The following is an 18,279-nucleotide window of genomic DNA, read 5'->3' on the forward strand; positions in this document are numbered from 1 at the left end:
AATGAAATAGGCTATCACTCAGAAATAAAGGATGAAAGTTGGCTATATAGAAAAGGTGAAAAAGTGGGTATTCTCAATGGAAAATATAAAAATTAGGAGTAGTGTGTAAGTGTGTTAATAGACACAAAATTCAAATATTCTCAGGACACTTTGTTATGTATCACTAGTTTTTTTTTTCATGAGTAAGCCTTGCCTTCCAAAGTTTTGAATTAATGTCCTAAGTCACCATCTAATAGCCATTTGAACTCAGCAGTTATTTACCCTGTACTTCCTCAGATTTTCCATAATTAAAATAGAGTTTACAGTAGTATATGATTCAATGACACTGCACATATAAAATTATATGAATGACTGCCTTTATGCACATGGAATGATTTAAATTTTATTTTAAAGATTTATTTTATGTATTTATTTCTCTTCCCTTTCCCCCCCAACCCAGTTGTCTGTTCTCTGCATCTATTTGCTGCATCTTATTTGTCCGATTCTTTTTTTTTTTACTTTTTTTGTATTCATTTATTAAAAAACATTACATTAAAAAAATATGAGGTCCCCATTCACCCACCCGCACCACCCCCACCCCACCACTCCCCCCATAGCAACACTCTCCCCCATCATCATGACACATCCATTGCATCTGGTGAGTACACCTCTGGGCATCGCTGCACCTCATGGTCAATGGTTTACATAATAGGCCATACTCTATCACGTTCCATCCAGTGGGCCATGGGAGGATATACAATATCTGGTAATTGTCCCTGCAGCACCACCCAGGAGAACTCCAAGTCCTGAAAATGCCTCCACATCTCATCTCTTCCTCCCATTCCCTGCACCCACCCAGCAGCCACCATGGCCACTTTTTCCATACCAATGCCGTATTTTCTCGATTACTAACCAAAATAGTTCATGAATAGGATATCAGTAAGTCCACTCTAATCCTTACTGTATTCCTCCTTCCTGTGTACCTTGACTTGGTTGTGTCCATTCCATATCTAGGTCAAGAGGGGGCTTAGATTCCACATGGATATTGGATGCAATCCTCCTGCTTTCAGTTGTAGTCACTCTAGGCTCCATGGTGTGGTGGTTGGCATTCTTCAACTCCATGTTAGCTGAGTGGAGTAAGTCCAATAAACCAGAGTGTAGGAGCTGAAGTCTGTTGAGGCTCAGGGCCTGGCTATCATATTGTCAGTCCAGAGATTCAGATCCCTTAGATATATCTTAAACCCCAGCACCAACTACAATTCCAGTAAAGTAGCAGGAAAGGCTTGTGAAAAGAGATCACATCTGAGTCCAGCTCCATCATGCAGAAATACCAACTCCAAAGAAGGGCCAACTGACATGGCAGTGAACTCCATCTGCTGTGACCATAAAACCTGTGGGTCTCTTAAGCCCTCAAGAGAACCAAAACCTGGGGTTGTATCTACTTTATCTGTCTCTGAGATTCTGTTCAGGTGTGCATAAGGGTGATCCTTCTGACAACGTCCAGACTCTTTTTTAGAGACTCATAGCCATATAAACTCATTTGTCCTTTCCATTTCCCCCTTAATTTAGATCAAAAAGCATTTTTAACTCCTGTTATTATATGTAGACAGGGATATTCTGTTGGTTCGCGTTGAACCTTTAATTCAAGGTCATTTTCTAGTTACGTCATCAGCTGGTACTTGGTAGTGATCCCTTGGCACCAGGGAGGCTCATCCCCTCATGTCATGTCCAACACTGGGGGGAACACAGTGCATTTACATGCTGAGATTGGCTTCAAGACTGGCCACATTTGAGTAACACGGAGGTTGTCAGGAGGGAACTCTTAGGCACAGTGCTGCTCTAGGCCTTGTTCTTATTTCAGGTGTATAGGCTCACAAGCATAGTCATTAGTATCAGCGGCTCACTGTTGGACCCTCATTCCTTCCTGGTCCTTGTCATTGGGCCCGGGGGACTCCCACTGCTCCCCTAGGGACCATGACAGAGCCCCCCCGGCCAGGAACCCAGTACCCCCCCAGCTGTTGATTTTAGTTGTTTCCACTATGAGTATATTCAAACATTCCCATGCACACTGTACACATGCCCTGTATAACTCTCTGTCAACCATATGTCCCCTGTCAATAACATCCCATACCAGTATTCCTCTGCTGCCATTGCTGAACCATTCTGTGATCCAAAACTTCCTGAAAATTGAAGCCAAATATAATGCCAGGTTCCCTTAATAGTAAAATGGAATATAGCGATGCGTTTAAAGGTTAGATATTGAATACATATTGATTTGGAAAAATTCTACATCCTATCTTTTTCTTTTCTTTTTTCCTAATTATTGAGCTTCCCTTCACAAGAGCTATAGATCACAGTAATTCATATATACAATATACAGTACTCCCACATATCCAATATAAAACCTTTTCCCTTCCACAGCGATAATCTTTTAACTTATTCATACCATATTTACTGAAACTGATGTACAGATATTGAGACAATAGCTTTCAAACAAGGTAACATTTGTGTTTACATTGTGGTTTATGCTTTAGGCTATAGTTTTCTAAATTTTTAGTTATCCTATGTTTTACATTATGGTTTACATTATTAGTCTGTTGGCCCCTATATGTTTTGGTGTAATATTATATATTTTATATCCATTCTTGTGAAACACTTATATTGCCCTCACAGTTACGTTGGTGCCATCTATTCAATATCTATTTCCCCCTCCCCTGGGGGCCCACAGTGACAGTCAATCTTCATTTCTTGAGGAGCCATGTTCAGAGATACTTGCAACAGTGTTGAGGGCTTGAATTGCTTAACTGCCCAAATGCCCTGGGAGGCACCATTTCTCTTGAGATTTACAGTTCCCTCTATTTGATGGCATTAGTCCTCCCCAGGATGTGGGTATACCTTCACTCTCATTATATGGGTCTCTACCCAATGGTATAACCCACTCTGGCAAAATGAGCATTCAGATATTCCCTAGGAGTCTCTCCTACATCAGATTATCCCCTTTAAGTATCTTAAACAGGTAACTTTCTTAATTATATTTTGAAAAGGTTTTCTCGGCATTATACTCTCAACCAACACTTGACAATCTCCTATGTTCGTATGTTGCCCCACCCTGCCCCCAATTTCTTGGGCAATATTACCCATCCCTAGCCCCCATCAATCCCACAAAGCCCCACTCAAAGGTAACCCTATGTCCCCATTTTATCCCTTCCTTGTACATATACTTACCTCCAGATTATCATAGATTTCACCCATGTAGATGTCATCTTACATCCTTCCTCTACTCCCTGATTTCCTGTAAGCCTATCTTCAAGTCTCTAGCTTTCTGAGGCAGCTTGGTTTACTTATTTCATATCATTGAGGTCATGTAGTATTTGTCCTTCAATGCCTGGGTTGCTTCACTCAACATAAGGTTCTCAAGATTCATCCATGTTATCACGTATTTGTTCTTAAAGCCAAGTCGTATTCCATTGTATGTATATACCACATTTTATTGATCCACTCATCTGTTGATGGGCATTTGGGTTGATTCCAACTTTTGGTGATAGTGAACAATGCTGCTATGAACATTGGTGTGCATATATCAGTTTGTGTCCTTGTTTTCAGTTCTGCTGGGTATATACCCAGCAGTGGTATTGCTGGGTCATATGGCAAATCTATGGTTAGTTTTTTGAGAAACCACCAAACTGTCCTCCAGAATGGTTGCATCATTCTGCATTCCCACCAGCAGTGGATGAGTGTTCCCATTTCTTCACATCCTCTCCAGCATTTGTATTCTACTGTTTTTTTCATAGCTGCCAATCTTATGGGAGTAAGATGGTATCTTATTATAGTTTTGATTTGCATTTCCCTGATAGCTAAAGAATTGGAGCATTTTTTCATGTCCTTTTAGCCATTTGCATTTCTTCTTTGGAGAAGTGTCTGTTTAAATCTTTTTCCCATTTTTTAAATGGGTTGTTTATTTTTTGTATTTTCAAGATATAGGAGTTCTTTATGTATGCAAGTTATAAGTCTCTTATCAGATATATGGTTGCCAAATATTTTCTCCCATTGTGTAGGTTCCCTTTTGACTTTCTTGACCAACTCCTTTGAGGTGCAGAAGGCTTTAATTTTAAGGAAGTCCCATTTATCTATTTGTTCTTTTGCTGCTCGTGCTTTTGGTGTGATGTTCATGAAGCCATTTCCTATTACAAGGTCTTGTAGATGTTTCTCTACACTGCTTTCCAAAGTCTTTATGGCCTTGGCTCTTATATTTAGGTCTTTGATCCATCTTGAGTTGATCTTTGTATAAGGTGTGAGATGGTAATCCTTTTTCATTCTTCTACATATGGATATCCAGTTCTCCAGACACCATTTTTTGAATAGGCCATTCTCTCCCAGTTGAGAGGGTTTGGTGGTTTTATCGAATATTATATGGCTATATATATGAGGTTCTATATCAGAACTTTCAATTTGAATCCATTGTTCTGTGTGTCTCTCCTTATGCCAATACCATGCTGTTTTCACTACTGTAGCTTTGTAGTATGTTTTGAAGTCAGGTAGTGTGATTCCTCCAATTTTGTTTTTCTTTTTCAAAATGTCTTTGGCTATTCGGGGCCTCTTTCCTTTCCAAATAAATTTCATAGTTAGTTTTTCTAGTTCCTTAAAGAAGGCTGTGTTGATTTTTATTGGGATTACATTGAATATGTAGATCAGTTTTGGTAGGATAGACATCTTCATAATATTTAGTCTTCCTATCCATGAACAGGGAATATTCTTCCATTTATTTAGGTCTTCTTTGATTTCCTTGAACAGTCTTGTATAGTTCTCAGTGTATAAATTTTTTACATCTTTAGTTAAATTTATTCCTAAATATTTGATTTTTTAAATTTACTATTGTAAATGGTATCTGTTTCTTGATTTCCTCCTGATCTTGCTCATTATTGGTGTACAGAAATGCTACTGATTTTTGCACATTGATCTTATAACCTGCGACTTTACTAAACTCATTTATGAGTTCTAGAAGCTCTGTTGTAGACCTCTCAGTGTTTGCTATGTATAGGATCATGTCATCTGCAAATAATGAAATTTTGACTTCTTCCTTTCCAATCTGAATGCATTTTATATCTGGTTCTTGCTTCAGTACTCGAGCAAGTACTTCTAAGACAATGTTAAATAGAAGGGGAGAGAGTAGGCATCCTTGTCTTGTTCATGACTTTAGAGGGAAAGATTTAAGACTTCTCCATATATACTCTTTATCATGTTCAAAAAATTTCCTTGTATTCCGATCTTTTGGAGTGTTTTTATCAAGAAAGGTTGCTGTATTTTGTAAAATACTTTTTCTGCATCTATAGATATAATCATGTGATTTTTTTCCTTCAATCTGTTTATATGGTGTATTATATTGATTGATTTTCTTATGTTGAACCATCCTTGCATACCTGGAATGAATCCCACTTGGTCGTGGTGTATAATTCATTTAATGTGTTGTTGCATACGATTAGCAAGTATTTTGTTAAGTGTTTCCATTTCTAGGTTCATTAGAGAAATTGGTCTGTAATTTTCCTTTCTTGTGGTGTCTTTGTTTGGCTTTGGTACTAGGGTAATGTTGGCATCATAGAATGAGTTAGGCAATGTTCCTTCTGTTTCAATATTTTGGAAGAGTTTCAGCAGGATTGGTGTTAGTTCTTTCCAGAATGTTTTGGAGAATTCACCTGTGAAGCTGTCTGGACCTGGACTCTTCTTAGTTGGGAGGTGTTTAATGACTGATTCTATCTCTTTACTTGTGATTGGTTTGTTGAGATCATCAATTTCTTCTTTCGTCAATATAGGCTGCTTATGTGTTTCTAGGAATTTGTCCATTTCCTATGAATTGTCATTTTTGTTGGAATACAGTTTTTCAAAGTATCCTCTTATGATAGTCTTTATTTCTGTGGGGTCAGTGGTGATATGTCCTTTCTCATTTCTTATTTTGTGTATTTGCATCTTTTCTCTTTTTTTCTTTGTTAGCCTCACTAAAGGTTTGTCAATTTTATTGATCTTCTCAAAAAACCAGCTCTTGGTCTTGTTTATCTTTACAATTGCTTTCTTATTTTCTATTTCATTTAGTTCTGCTCTTATCTTTCTTTCTTTCTTTCTTCTTCCTGTGGGATTACTTTTTTGTTTTTTTACTAATTCCTCCAAATGTGCAGTTAGTTTTTCAATTTTTGCTGTTTCTTCTTTTTTGATGTATGAATTTATGGCTATAAATTTCCCTCTCAGTGCTACTTTTGCTGCATCCCATAAATTTTGGTATGTTGTGTTATCATTATCATTTGTTTCAAGGTAGATATTGATTTCTTTTGTGATTTCCTCTTTGACCCTCTGTTTTTCTAGGAGTGTGCTGTTTAATTTCCATATCTTGGTGTGAAATCTGGGCCTCTGGCCCTTGCAGATTTCCAGCTTCACTCCACTCTGGTTAGACATATTATTTTGTATGATTTCGATCTTTCTGAATTCATTAAGCCTTTCTTTGTGGCCTAGCATATGGTCTATCTTAGAGAATGATGCATGTGCACTTGAGAAAAATGTATATCCTGCTGTGTTTAGATTAGACAATTTGGGGTTCAAAGAAAGGGAGGTGGAATATAGGAAAGACAGTAGATGAGGGAGGATATCAAGATGTGGGGGAAAGGGAATAGTGTAGGTGGCCAAAATCAATTCACACAGAAATTAGGCAATGGAGGATGAGGAAACCCAGCCATTGTGAGGTGTTCCCTGCAGCACCTATTGTATAATTAAGATAAAATAAAATAAGAAGAAAAAGAGGGAAAAGAGAAAAAAAAGAGAGAAGAAAGAAAGAAAGAAAAAGGAGGGGTGGGTAAAGAAAAGGGAGGGAAACAAGTAAGGAAAAGAAAAGAAGAAAGAGAACAACAACAACAGCAACAACAACAACCAAAAAACCCTAAATAAATGAAAAAAGACCTTGGGGGATACAATGGGAGAAAAGACTAGGAGATAATGCAATATTAGCAACCAGGTCAATAAAAAATAAAAAATAAAAAAAAAAAGAAGAAAAAAGAGAAAAGGAAAGAGAAAAAAAAAGGAAATGTTGAGGGCCAGGACAATCAAGGATCTCAGATGGACCTCAGGGCGTGGTGGATTCAGGGATGAGAAGTCTGTGCTATTGCAGACTGAAGAAGTGTGAGTCTCTGGAGTGTGGGCCACCAGGGTTTAGGGGACACAGACCTGGCAACCTCAAATCCGGTTAACAGGGAGCCTGGGAGCAACACAAGTGCAACACAGCCTTCAGGGATCCCTGCAGCTGGGTGCCAGCCCTATGGGGCAGGGTCACATCCGCAAACTCTGTCCTCTGCATCAGAAAACTGAAATTCCCCCTCTCACTAGTCTTCTGTTGCTGTCTCACCAATTCGCCTTCAGGACACCTCCCGCCCTGCAATCCCCCGAAACAGCCTGCTGGGGCCTCCCACCCTGCAAGCCCCCAAAACAGCCTCCTGGTGACTCCTCCTTATTGTGAGCCATGTAAGGATGCTGCAGATCAGCAGCCTGGCCTAGGGGGTGGGACTCTAGCTGGAAGTGCTGATATTCATGTCAGAAATTCAAAATTCCACGCCTCGCAAATAGCTCCGTCTGTCTCACCATATCGGTTTCCGAAGGCCTCCTGCCCTGCAAGCCCCTGAATAGCCCACTCAGGGTTTATGAATTCCCCAGCACCGCAGAGCCTCCAGGAATCGCCGCCATGTTGCTGTGGTGCCACCTGCCTAACGGAGGAGCGTCCTGTGTGCAGCCCCTGTAAGAGAGCCTCAATTTTACCTTTTACATGAATCTTCTCTGTTACTGTCCCACAAAATCGATGTCCAGACACCTCCTGCCCTGCAAAATCCTGAAACAGCCTGGTCCTGAAGAATTTCCAACGCTGCCCAGTTGCTTCTTTGCAGGAGAGACTATAAGGTGCACTCACTCAGACACCATCTTGCCCCGCCCCCCTGAATGACTTAAATTTGAATATCCTATTTCTTTTCCTAAAAATGACCTAACACAACAGTTAGCATAGAGAAATAAAATAATCTGTAATTTAATAGTTCAAATTAAATAACTGCAAATATTATATGGAGTAGTGGAAGAGCAATAAGGAGGATAAAAAGAAGAAAAGAAAATGGTTAAGGAGACTAGAAAAAGTAAAATAAAATTATTAATTCACTTTGGTACAATGTGGAAAAGAAAATATTATTTTAAGCTGACAAATTTATAAGTAGAACCTTAAATATATTTAAGATAATGGCAAGCAACAGTTACATGCTTAGTTGGATGTTGAAGGAAAGAAGCAAGAAAGAGGGAGAGAATAACAAGATATAACAAGCCAATTTTATGGTTCATAATGATAAGGAATGAAGGGATACAGTCTACAAAAATAAAGTACCAAGGGGATTATATAAAAGTAATAGGGGAGCAGGTGTAGTTCAAGTGGTTGAGTGCTGACTCCCCACATGTATATGAGGTCCTGGGACCTCAAAAAATATATAGGATACAAGCACCCATAAGAACAAAAATACAAATATTTCTGGCCCTGGAACCTCAAAAAAAAAAGCATAAAAGCACCCATAAGAACAAAAATACAAATATTCTTTCTAGATTTGGAAGTATAAAAAAGAACAAAGAAAACTGACCACATAGTTCAATTTGTTTCATTTATATATAGTATTTTAGAGTTGTTGTTCATATGCAGACATGTACATAGTTAAAATTAGAAGAAACTTTTGTCATATCAAGAATCTTAAATTGACTTATGTCAAAAAAAAAGAAAATGATTTTCAGGTTGTCTTACCAAGCAAACATAACTCCATACTGAATGTAAGAATGTACATAAAAGGATAGGCAAAAATATATCAAAAATGCAAATAAAAAAGGAGAAATCATTACATTTGTATCACACTAGGTAGAAATGGCTTCCCCATCCAAAATAAATGAAAGTCTAAAAGAAGCATTTCATATTGCTGAAAGCTATCATTAGTCATGGTTTAGTAGTTATTCACATCAATGGAGGAAATATAAGCAGTAATTTAATGAAACAGAAACTACAAGACAAACAAAGTGAAAAGATACATTCTAGTATCATTCATCACTAAAGTATCCTTGAGAAGCAAGTTGATTTCATGTCTGGGAACAGAAACGTTGAAGATGAGCCTGGAGTATCTTAGCAGATCAGAAAACCATGAGATTTCAAACACTTATGGAATCATTTCAAGTGGAACAGTAGCCATCTGAAAGGAGATCCCAATGGCAAATTTTGGGAAATTTATACCAAATTTTGCAAATTTAATATCAATTATAAAAAGAATCATGATGGATTGAATCACATAGACTTGTGAGTAAAAACTACTGAGTCTATATGATACTGAAAAGCAAGTCAGGAAAAATATTATGTCACTATCTAGGGTTCCTATCAAAACAAATCTTTTATTTGAAAATAGGTAAATAATGGAAAAGAATTGAGCATTTACCCTGCTTTTCCAGTAGAAAGTCTAATTCAAGTTTACTGAATTATTGTTCCAAAGATGTATCAAATTCTCTGATATGATTGGTATAATGATTTCACCTCTGCAGGGCACTTGGATTAAAGAATATGTAGTTATGAGTTCTAGTTAAAACTTCAACATTGGCAAGATTTATTTAAAAATGTACTCCTATGATCAAGGACTGTCCAGTTTCAAGACCTTTTCTTTGCCACTGCTAATTTGTGCCAATTATTGTCTTCTCTTAAATTAAAGAGAAAAAAATCCAAAGTGACCCAGGGAGCCTAAGACCTAACTAATTGGCCAATTAACTGATTCATTATTCATCTATCTTTCTAAAATAGAAAAAATCAGAAGAAAGATTCAACAATAAAACTGTTATTAATAAATAAATGTGGAAAATTGGAAAATTTCTATTAGGATGTAAATAACTGAAAAAATAAAACTGAGTTGGTATTTTATTTTGAAATCATTTTATCTTTACTGATATGAAGAAAGGAAAATATAAAGGCTAAATTAATGAATGCAAATGTATTATGGATTCTCCTTAAACATATGCCAATCACTTATGTATGATTTCCCAAATCACTATTCACTTTAACAATTAAATAAATAGCTCTACTTCTAAATAGCTCTACTTTTAATTAATAGTTACACTTCTAAATAGTTCTACTTCTAAAAGCTCTTCTTCTAGAAGCAATTAAATAAATAGCTCTATTTTTGTTTGATGTGTTGTCAAATTTACATTTCTTCTTATGACTTTAAAATGTCTTCTGATTTTAATTATATATGTTCTCTACACAATGGTCTGAAATCTTTCCCAGGTAAAATCTGACTATGATGGGTTAAGGTCAAAGAGCTATATTGGAAAAATGCTCCCCACACTTCACTGTAATCAACAGCTAGGAGTGTAAATTTAATGTGAAGAGAAAGAATTTAGGTAAATTAAAAATAGTGAATAGCAATCTAGTAAAAAACAAAACAGACAAACCAATAGTGATAGACATCAAGGCAATCACCAGGTTCTCAATAGCTAATTTAGAACCAAGTCAAAGTGCAGAGGAGAAAAATGAACTTTAAAGTAAATCACTGTAGAACAGACTAAGAACTAGAAATAAAAGATGTGATTAGCACACATGCTGGAGACATCAATCTGAGATTTTTGAATGCAATAAGAAAAGCCCATCTAGAGAAGACTGAAAAATGGAAAGAACATAATTCATGGGCATACAGACAAATCATCACTTCTAAATATAAAAATCAAACACAATTATGTGGCAATTGACCCACTCAAGATAAAGATTGGATCTCTTCACCCAAGGTCATCACAAAATAAAACGTTCCCTTAAAAATCCATCATCTGGCCCAGAGCTTTACTCTTCTCCCCATACATTTCTGATAATGATGTATCTTGTCAGTTATTACCAAACTAAACTTGTAAAAGGAAATGAAAATTGAACATATCAGAGTCTCTATGTCAATATTATCCATAGGATAATCCTTACCAACAAACCTCACCCATGGAAAAATTGTTTTAAACATTTCTGTTGCCCTATCTAACGATGCAAGTTCCAACAAGTTTCTTCTGCTTTGCCCATTCTTATCACTGCTTCCATCACACTGAACATTTCATATTTTTCTTAATGTACTATATTGCCAGGGCTCTTTTGGTTGCATAGTACAAAAACAAATTGAACTAGCATATACCAAAAGGGAAACATGACATCACTGAAGGACTGACAGAGTTGAAGTAAGTGCTATGGGAAACGCTAACTGTTCCAATCCTGCTAGGATTCTTCTGTTTCATGTAGTCTGGATTCCTTTCTATAAACCCTCTTCAATTCCACAGCTGTTTCCTCTCTCCATGGGTTTCAGTTATTCCTAGGATTGCACATTCTTAGTTTCATCTTTAGTCTACGTAGAAGAGACTCTTATCCCTTCATTCCAAATTGAAAAATCTCAGGGACAAACTCAATTTAGCTTTCTGTGAAGGGATGACAAAAAAAAAAAGAAAATTTGTAAGGAAATCTGTTTATCAGAAGTGCAATGGAGTCAGCCTTAGAAGGATTGAATTATCAAACAAAAACACAAGAGGCATTTAAAGGGAAAAACACAATATGAATAAAATTTCTAAACTTACTTTTAGTGTATGTAATTTGAAAAAAAATATTTTTCTCACATGATTATCATATAGAGGTGGTAATATATTTTCAGATATCAGCATGGAAAAAGTCAGGGATAAAATTGTTTTCCCTAGAGAGTCAAGAGCTTGCAGTTAATGCTCAAGAAGTAATTTAGTTTGTAAACTATGGATAAAACTAATAACCCAGTTATTTTAAGTTTATCTCAGGATAAAAAGTGATCCCTACCCACCTCTCAATTAAGAGAATGCTGTTCATGTATTCCTAATGTTGGCTAGAAAATGTCTTAGTTTTGTTTTCTACAGTCACTAGTTTTCAAGTCTCTGCCCATGATCCTCTAAATTTGATTTGTAGTTTTAAGAACCAGTATCATTGAGTTTTTGCTTCATTTTACCAATTGCACTTACAAAGGTTTAACACGAAATGTATTCACAATAATCTCATAACTTACATTTAACAAAGGTAGATCCTTATGCTAGTAAGGCTTGTTAGAAGTATTTTGTATTTGTTTTTATTCATTCATCTACTGAGTTCAGGAACAAAGAACCATTCATTCACTATTGAGACATTGCATACTCTAAAATGTATAAAACTTCCAGGCAAACTAAGGAACAATAGCATAGGTTATACCTAGATTTCTGTCTATCTCACCATATGCTACTCTTTTGTGGTACTAGACCAGTCACAATGTGGGTTAATTAGAGGCACAATTTTACGTTTATCAGTGACTTGTGAGTGTGAGCATTGGCAAAATGGGGACTGTTAATTTAAAAACTTATACTTCTGAGGCCATGAAAGGGTCCAAATCAAGGCATCATTAGAAGATGCTTTCTCCTTGAGCTGCAGGTTTGGGCAATCAGGCATATGGCAGCATCTGCTTATCTCTCCCCGCTCCTCTGGCCTCATTACTTTCAGCTTCTAGCTAAAGTGGCTTCCTTTCAGATTCTGTTTTCCATTGATTTCAGCTTCTGTTTTCCAGGGCCTTTTCTTTCAGCTTCTGGAGTCCTCTCTATCTCTACAGCTTTTTACTGTGTCTGAAACTTTTTATTCCTCTCTTTATAAAGGACCCCATTAAGAGGATCAAGACCCATCCTGAGTCATGCAATCTAGTCAAAGGGCCTTAATTTAATTAATTTAAATCAAAAGGTCCCACCTACAATTGGTTTACATGCACAGGAATGAATTAACACTAAGGACATGATTTTGTGGAGAATTAAATAACTTCAGACTATCACACCATGTGATAGAAAAATCTAGGCCCAAAAGATTGCTGGGAGTCTGCTGCAGAAAAATAATGTCTTTAAGGACAAAACATCACTTCATTGACATCTGATTCTGTGCTTCTTGTAGCCTTGAAACTATGAGCCAATAAATTAACATTGTTTAAGCCAACTCATTGTGCGGTATTTGTTTTAGCATATATGAAACTAAGACTGAGGGGAAAATAGCTACTGTAGGGAAGAATCAAACTCCATCTGGGTCCTTTCTCCCTATGTCATCTATTTCCAAAAGCATTGGACTGCTCAGGGAAGGGCCATGAACAATATCACACTCATGGTTCTGATAAAAAGGAAAGAGAATAGACAAAAGCAAAAGACTTTAACCCTTGGGGAGGAAAGAATACATACTGACATAGGACTTACAGCTGGGAGTAGGGCAGGATCACTTAGAAGGCAGGCCCCAAACATGAGACACAGGGACACAGTGCCTACATAGGATCAATTCTTAGAAAAGTCAACAGAGAAGAACCCCCAGTGCCACCATCAACACCAGGCTAACCAAGGTCAATTACCCAGCTTCAGCCATTTACCAATGGTATAGGAGTTAGGAATGGGAATGAGAAGAAACACCTTTCCTGGTATATCCCACAAAAGTTAGATCTAAACCTGAGAATGGAGCAGACATGGAGAAAAACACTCTTGAAAACCCTCACTAAAAATAAGGTAATAATAGAGAAGCTTGAAGTCAGTAGTATATGAAGGATATTCAGAGGAACAACAATTTCAGTCCTAGTTCAATTACTAAGTACATTTACTCAACATCTGACAAGAAAAGATCAGCAGAAAGCAAGGCAAGCCTACTTCCAATAATAAAATATATTTACCTCATTCCTTACAGTTCTATCCAAGATGTTTGGCTTTCAAAAAGTTTAAAAGATGGACAAAAATAAAGCAATGAAACAACAAATGCTGAAAAGGAAAAACAAGCATGCAGAATCAGGCTTATATATGACTCAGTTCCTGGTACTATCAGACATGGATTTTTGAATTAACCGAGACTATATGTTTGAGTCTATATTGTTATAAGGGAGTAATATGAAAAATTAGATGAGTAATTCTTCATGAGATTTGTAAACTATTTAAAGAGTCAAATGGAAATGTTATAAATAAAACAAACAAGTAATGGAAATGAAGAATATTACTGACTGATTCATCAATAAACTCAAAATAGTCAAAGAAAGAATCAACAAACATGAAGATGCAATAAAACATTGCCCAAATGGAGCAAAATGAGAAAAAGATAAAAATAATTAAACAGCAGAGTATTCAAGACCTTAGAGACTGTTTTTAGAGTTCTAATATACATGTAATTGGGATCTGAGAAGAAAGAGAAATGTTTGAAGACATAGTGGCTAATGGTTGAGAATTTTCCAATGATAATGCAGATCCAAACAATAAATGTAAGAAATTCAGTGAATACCAAGGAAAATTTATATGCAGTAAATTCATATCCATAAAACAAGGCATAACACATTCAAATTGCTTTAAAGCAAAGACAGAGAAAATCTGGACAGCTGCCAGAATAAAGGATATATTGCCTATTGTGCAATAAAAGTAAATATTACAGTAGAATTCTTGTATAATACTATGAAATCCAGAAGACAATAGGGTGACAATTTAACATGCTGATAGGGGAAAAACTACCAACCCAGAATTCTATAACTGTTGAAAACATGTTTCCAACTTGAAGTAAAAATAAACCCTTTATTATGTAAAAAAAAACAAAACAAAACATACACACACACAAAGATTTAACAAAACTTGTCTACAATGCATCTACTTTGAATATAAAAGAAATATATATATAGATAAAATGTAAATAATTCAAAACATATACTAATCAAAAGACAGATGAATTTGCTCTAGGAATATCAAAAAAAAGCAGGCTTAAAGAGGACATAACCAGTAATAAAGAGGAACAATACATAGTGACAAAGGGAACAATTCTCCACATGATTTAACAATTCTAAGTGTATATATACCTACCAGAAGAGCTTTCAAATACATAACATATAAATAGAAGTAGAATAACAAATAGACAAATACAAAATTATAGTTGAAGACTTCACCACTTCTCTAAATAATTTACATAATAAGTACAAATAAAATCAATAAAGAAATAGAGTATCTAAACAACACTGACTTGCCCTAATTGCTCTTTCTAGAACACTCCACTATAACAAGAGATTATACATTACCTTCAAGGGCACATGAGACATTCACCAAGAGAGATCATATTCTAGGTCATAAAACACCAGCAAACTTAAATTATTGGAAATTATAAGAAGTATTTCTTAGATTTTAACAATTATACATAGCCATTAACAAAAAGAGGTATTAATAAGTTCTCTCAATATGTGGAAATTAAACAACATGCTTCTATGTAACCCATAGCTTGAAAAGGAAAGCAAATAATTTGGAAAAGTTTTGATGTGCATGAAAACGAAAACATCATATTAAATTTGTGCGATACAGCTTCTAACATATGTTGCTTGTATTAGAAAAATAAATGTTTTCAATCAGTGATTTAAGCTTATAAAATAACTAGAGAAAGAACTGTTAAGCAAAGAAAGCAGAAGTGAAGAGATTAAAAAAAGAGAAGTGCGAAAATGAATGAAAATAAGAACAAAAATATTAGGTAAAGCCAATTTAAAACTGAATTTAAAAAAAAAAAATAAAGCAATCTATGGGTAAAACTCTTTTCACATTGACCAAGTAAAAGAGAAAGTATCTACAAACATCAGACTGTAAGAGAAGATATTACTAAAGACCATGGAGACATCAAAAAGTCAATAGAAGAATGCTATTAATTATTCTATGGCCATAAATTCAGCAAATGTTAAAATTGACAAATTCCTTTATGGATACAAACTGCTAAAGGATATTCAAATAGGAATTGATAACTGAATACTCATACATATTTAAATTTAATTCATACTCCCAAATCCTTCAAAATAAATAAATTGAAAAACATAGACAGACAAGCTCTAGTGGGCCAAAATCACTGTGCTGTTAGGGCATTATTTTCTCAAAGCTTTAGAGTAGAGTCAAGTCCCTCACCTCTTCCAGTTTCTAGAGGGGCCCTTCCCTAGTGGCTCCCTTCCTCCATCTCAAAGCCAGCAATGTGGTATCTCTGTGACCCAGTTGGCATCATCATCACACCTCTTTCTCTAACTCCTCTTCTAACTTCCTCTTCCATTTTTAAAGTTGGTGTGATTGTATCAAGCACACTCAGATTATCCAGGATAATCTCCCTATCTTTAAATCAACTTTAGCAAACAAATTCATCTGCATACTTAGCTCACCTTTTCCATGTAACTAAATGTATTCACCATATACAGGAATTAAGACAAGAAATATTTGGGAGGATATTTTTCTTGCCAACTGTATCACGATTTTAACAGTCAAAAGAGCCAAAAAAAAAAAAAAAAAAAAAAGGTCATCCCTCAATAGATGCTGAAAGATCCCTTGCAAAATCTATTGACAATAAAAATTCTTAGCAAGTTAGAACTATAAGGAGACTTCCTCAACATTGTAAATGGTATCGACAAAAATCCTATAGCTAACATCATACTTAATGGTAAAAGACTGAACTGTTTCTCTCCAAGAATGAGAAACAAGGTGAGTGCTCTTCTCTAACACTGGGGTGTAGGACCCCTTCTCTCTGAGCATCAGAATGGTGGCCAGGCTCTCCACAAATGCCAGGGCACAGACCCCACCATCTCTAACCATGAGGGTGGCCACACTCTTCCTGGACAACTGGGTGCAAGACCAACCCCTCCAAATACAGGTGCAGGCAGCCTGTCCCCTTCCAGCACAGGGGCAGACCCATCCTTTCCACACACCCTTGAGTGGGCCCCATCTTCAGTCCAGACTTTTGCTTCCATGGTTCTGGCCTTGAGGTCATTTTTCTTTCAATTCATCCCTTCTCGGTCCCTGTCAGGCCTTGCTTCTGTTCATACAAACTTTGCAAAAACTTTGTTGCTTTGCATTTTTAAGACAAATCATTTTGAAGGGATGTTATTTCTTTATTTTAAAGTACCAGAACTTGATGCTTTTAAGTATATGAGTGTTCTCAAATCAACCATTTAGTATAATGTAAAATGTACAATATTATACCATCATTTTTAGGTCATCTAAAGACAATTTAGTTATGCTAATTCTATATAACAGGATGTTCATATCTAGCATGACACAGGGCATTATTACAGATTTATTTCTTCAATTATTCACAGATAATACAACATTGAATCCTCTAGTATTCTTCTGTTTTCTGCTTTTTTCAACACTCCTCTCCTTCTGCGTCCCCTCTCCCCGTCTTTCCATGTATATACAATATATATGTGTGTGTGTGTGTAATTAGTATTAGTTTCCTAATTCTGCTATAACAATTACCACAAACTTAGTTGTTTAAAATGACATGAACATGGTAAAATTTACTATCGTATGGTCTGGAATTCAGAAGTCTGTAATGGGTCTTACTTGGCTAAAAATCAAAATGTTTGCAGGAATAGTTCTTTCTAGAGACACTGGAGGAGAATCTGTTAGCTATGATTCCAGTTTCTAGAGACCACCTACATTCTTTGGCTTGTGATCCCTTCCACTCTTTTCAAAGCCAGCAAGGCAACATCTCAAAATCTTTCTCTGACTCAGAAACTCCTCTTTCTTCAATTATCTATAATGATCCTTGTGATTACATTGGTCCAACACTGTTTAAACACATCTATGAAGACTCTTTAGCTATGTGAAATAACATATCCCAAGTTCCAGGGATTAGGATATAGCTATCTTTAGGTGGCCGTTATTCTACTTTTTTTGTTCTTTCAATTTACTATTCATCTATCTACTTACCTATCTGCCATGTGTATATTCCTATGATCTGTCTATCATTTATGTCCTTGAATTCTTCTTCCAAGCCAAGTTTGTTTCTTTTTTCCTGCCTAGCCATTTTCCTTTATAATTTTTTTGAAGGCCTTGACTTGCTTAATTGTCAACTCAATGTGTTAATGTATTGTAACCACATATACTATCTCTACCTTGTTTATTTCATTCTCTTTAAAATTGAGGCATTTCCCTCCTTTTCAATATGAAAATTAATTATTTAACTTTGTAAATGTGTAACAATAGGAGTGGAAAACTATGATCCTGAGGAAAGAATTTTTTTTTTCAAATCCATGATAGCCCAACTCCCTCTAAAAGAGTAGCCCATTGAAGATGAGAATGTGAATAAAAAAATAGATCCTGAGAGGTGGGGCAAGATGGTGGTTGAGTGAGTGCACCTTATAGTCTCTCCTGCAAAGAAGTGGCTGGGCAGCATTAGAAATTCTTCAAGACCAGGCTGTTTCGGGATTTTGTAGGGCAGGAGTTGTCTGGACATTGATTTGGTGGGAA

The sequence above is a fragment of the Dasypus novemcinctus genome, chromosome 8 (assembly GCF_030445035.2).
Source record: "Dasypus novemcinctus isolate mDasNov1 chromosome 8, mDasNov1.1.hap2, whole genome shotgun sequence".
NCBI classification, from domain to species: domain Eukaryota; kingdom Metazoa; phylum Chordata; class Mammalia; order Cingulata; family Dasypodidae; genus Dasypus; species Dasypus novemcinctus.